Source organism: Euprymna scolopes, chromosome 23 (assembly GCF_053919585.1).
Source record: "Euprymna scolopes isolate OS-2025 chromosome 23, ASM5391958v1, whole genome shotgun sequence".
Taxonomy (NCBI): domain Eukaryota; kingdom Metazoa; phylum Mollusca; class Cephalopoda; order Sepiida; family Sepiolidae; genus Euprymna; species Euprymna scolopes.
The window spans coordinates 28,035,551-28,039,631 of NC_136504.1; the positions used below are offsets into that span (position 1 = coordinate 28,035,551).

The 4,081-nt window shown below is 34.7% G+C and overlaps 1 pseudogene; it reads right to left on the reverse strand.

The window, feature by feature from the left end:
• Nucleotides 1–1,556: 1,556 nt before the first annotated feature.
• On the reverse strand, nt 1,557–1,673 carry LOC145246236 (5S ribosomal RNA; annotated as a pseudogene).
• Nucleotides 1,674–4,081: the final 2,408 nt, after the last annotated feature.

Consider the following 4,081-nt stretch of genomic DNA (forward strand, 5'->3'; position numbering starts at 1 on the left):
GTCTAATCGAGCGCGAACGCGCGTATGGAAATGCCGAGCTGTGTGCAAAGTAAAAGACTGTAAAAAGAGCTGGTGCACAGATTGACAATTACGTTCGAGAGTACGTTCGAGAGTACGTTCAAAACGGCATTCCAAAGGAAAGAGATCAAGGTGTACGATCACGTTTTATTCAAGAGCATACCCGGAAATAAATGTCGTTGTTACGAAAAAAGGAGTCTACTTATTGCTTGTGCTACGTTCCTTTCGACGTAGGCTGCATACAACGTGCGGTTCCTGTCTGTACACGTGGGTAACGTCACAGGTGATAATCCAATGAAATTCAAGTGCTTATAACGTAGTGTTCAATAACTGTATTACAGCATAAATTTATTTACTCATACAATTAGTATTAGCTACATATGTGTATACATGTTTCAGCTGCGATCTCGTTAGAAATTCGGCTTCATTAGGCCTTCGTATCAACTAATACTTTAAGTTTATAAGACCAGAGCTGAATTTTGGAATCCGTTTATTATCTTAGAATAAGGATATTCTGCTCTTTCTCCCGCTGCAATAACTATTATATCGGGTCAGAAAGTGGGATTGAGAAGACAGCGCCTCCAAGGAGAGGCATTGTGACTCGCATAAAAGTGTTCTGGCAGCCCCGTCGACGTTCACGGGTAAGGACGCGTTAGGCGATTAGCAATAAATAATCACTTCCTAAAGAGAGAAGGCAAAGTCTCGGAGGGTGGACCTCCTAGAACTGCACAGTACCAGAATTACATCGTAAACAACAGGAGTTAGGTCATCACAAGAATGGTCTAATGTTGATGATTTTGTTGATCCTAGAATGAAGAGTTGTTCATCAATGGAGTTAAATCTTACGAAGATCTGTTGGTCTTTATTTTTCTCCCGCGGCAAAAACATGTGACGCAAGGATCGGAAAGTAGAATTACAGAGCCAGCATTCTTCACCTGAAAATAAAAATGATAATAAAAAAAAATATCTGGGGAGCTACGTTGGCATTTCCGGTAGCACCCTCGTCCCTTAGCAATACAATGATTCTTTCTCACAGAGAGACGTCAAAGCCTGAAAAAATGAACCTGCTTGAACTGCATAGGACTATCAATATACACAGGTAAAATGCCATTCAGAAATGGCCTAGATCAGGGGTTTTCAACCTTTTTCGGCAAACATCCCACCAGAACAGTTGGATACCCACTACCTCCTCCTCCTTACATGATAATGTGAGTAGTAGTGGTAGTACATAATTAAAGTGAAAACAAATAATTGAATATTTATATAGTTTATTTAATTTATATAGTTATTTAATTGAATATTTATATAGTTTTATTTAATTTATATAGTTATTTAATTGAATATTTATATAGTTTATTAAAAAAAAATTTACACTGTCGAATAGGAAAAGCAACAACTATAAATAAAATCCATCCATAGCCCTTGAGCCCCTGGAGGGGCATAGGCCATCTACAACTGTTTTTTGTAGATGTTTTTGTAGCGAGGAGTGCTTTCTTATAGAGTGAGGATACTAGTCCCCACCCAACCTTGCCAGAAGGTACATACAGCGCCTAGCCTTCCCGAATGGTCATCCATCTGGTACTGGCCAGGCTCAACGTTGCTTAACTTCGGTGATCTGGCGAGAACCGGTGTGTCAACGTGATTGTGCCGTACATAAATAAAATGGGTCAATTAATATATCATAACATTGCGAATACAATAATCAATAATCAATAAAAATCAAAATAATAATCATATGGATCATCGATCAATGTGCAGATTTTTGTTGATGGTCAGCAACAAACTTTGGAATATTTGGTTCCATGTTTGATAGAAAAGGTCTTAGATCACCACGTTTCACTACATCCGCTCTCGGTGTCTATTCGCAGGACACATTCGATTGATGTGAAAGACCTGTTGAAAATTTGAATCACAAATCAATCAGATTCAGGACAAACTTAAAAATCTTTGTCAACGGGGTATGATTTTTGAATTAATTTTTCCAGTGGAAAATAAGTTTGATATAATGAATTTTCACAATTAATTGTGAATCCCACTCAAAATGGGTTGAGAAACATTTCGTAATGTTATTCAATACTATCAGTCTTTCACCGCCCCCTAAAGAATTTCACGAAAATTTGATCATCACCCACCTGAAGTCTTATAACGTTCTCTTTCCTGATGAGTGGTACTGAGCCCGTTGGGAAACCCTGACCTCGACCCTGTTAAAAAGCTTTTCCTGTTAAGCACGGTACTTATTGAGTAATGTGTTATTTTGAAAGACGGAAAGAGAAAAAAAATTATCTATATATTAATACAGTAATACCTTTAACGTACATGCGTACATGTGTCATGGTTTCCAGATTATGAATTATTCAATTGCGATATCCTTTTTATTAAATCATTAGTATACTAGCAGTTTAGCCCAGTTTTGCTCGGACCCTATGTACTGTTGATAACTTTATGTGCATATATATATATATATATATACACATACACACACATATATATATATGTATATATATATATATATATATATATATATATATATATATATGTTTAGGTCATGTCCAGGTAAACTACATGTAAGATTTCAAGTGTTTAGACCCGAAATTGGCGGAGGAGTTTGGTAGAGTTTTCAAAAGTCAAATCATTGAACTTTGACCCCATGACAGCCAAATTTCTGTCCGAAAACGGATTAAAAAGATTTTCCCAAATCTCAATACCCCTTATGTCAAATATCGAGTCTGCAGGCTGAAAATTGACAGAGTAGTTTGGTAGGGAAATATACGCGCACAGACTCACACACAAACAATTTCATATATATATATATAAAACGATTAATCAAATATCTGCAGTGTATTATTATTAGGACTGTGTCAACAGAATATTCTTTTCATTCTTTTAATGCACGGGTATATATCCGATACAGTTAACCACACTTAGTCAACCGAGGACCACACCTGTCTATATAAAAACATATAAGATATTAACGAATATATACTAAAGAGTAAAAACAATGAAAAGAATACGCTGTTGTTACATCCCTAGTTATCACCTTATATCCTTCTTTTTTAATTAATGGGATCTCCCGATTACCAAAGACGCAATTAAAAAGAAAATTAAAATATAAAAATAATGACACTTTTTGACCGTAAGTGAAACTAAAATATACATACTTGGTCTAGTAGCTAGGATCATAGGGTAGTATTTGTTCTGTTTAATAACAGTATAATGATATTGTGGAGTTTCCGTTTACGAGGTGCATCCATACAATGGAAATACCTCACAGACTTCTATAAGGCTATTAGAGATAAACCGTAATAACCAGATATATTCTGATACTACATTAACCAGATTACTTAGATAAATGCTTTTACAGTTTTAACAAAAGGGTTACAATAATATAATGGATATTTTAATCACGCTAAAGGTCTACAGACTGCCCAGCTGCAGATTATACTCCTATAAATTTGGGATTTTTGTGTATTGATATTTATATCAAACCCCTTTTTTTTTCTTTTTATTTAAAAAAAAAGACAATCTTTTATATATGGATTGTGGAATTGCATTAACCTGCAAAATATCTAGCTAATATGCATATTCTTTTAAACATTCATTTTAATTAATCCCCTATTAGTTTTTTCTCCGTTTTCTTAAGGGATGAGTCTTTAGCTAACTATTACGTGTAATTATATTAAAACACACATTCTACATGATTTATATTTGCGTAATGTTTGCGTAAAAACTTCATAATAAACACAAAACTATTTCGATATGCAGTTATGTATATGTATATATTTTTGTTTAAAAAATGTAGCCTAGCAAACTTCTCTGTCTGTCTTTAGTCTACAGACATGAAACTTCATATATAGAGTATTTGAGACATGCGAAACTTTATATTTGAGTTTTAGCCCAGGAAAATCGGTACAAAACTGTGAAAATAAAAAACAAAGACATTCGCCAGGTGAAGGTCGAACGCTGGACTTACGAATATGCATGCATAACGTAGTAATTATTGGTTTATGTTTTAATTTTCAGCCTTGCAGCAAACATAGCATCACATTTAAGCGTATTTCACGAC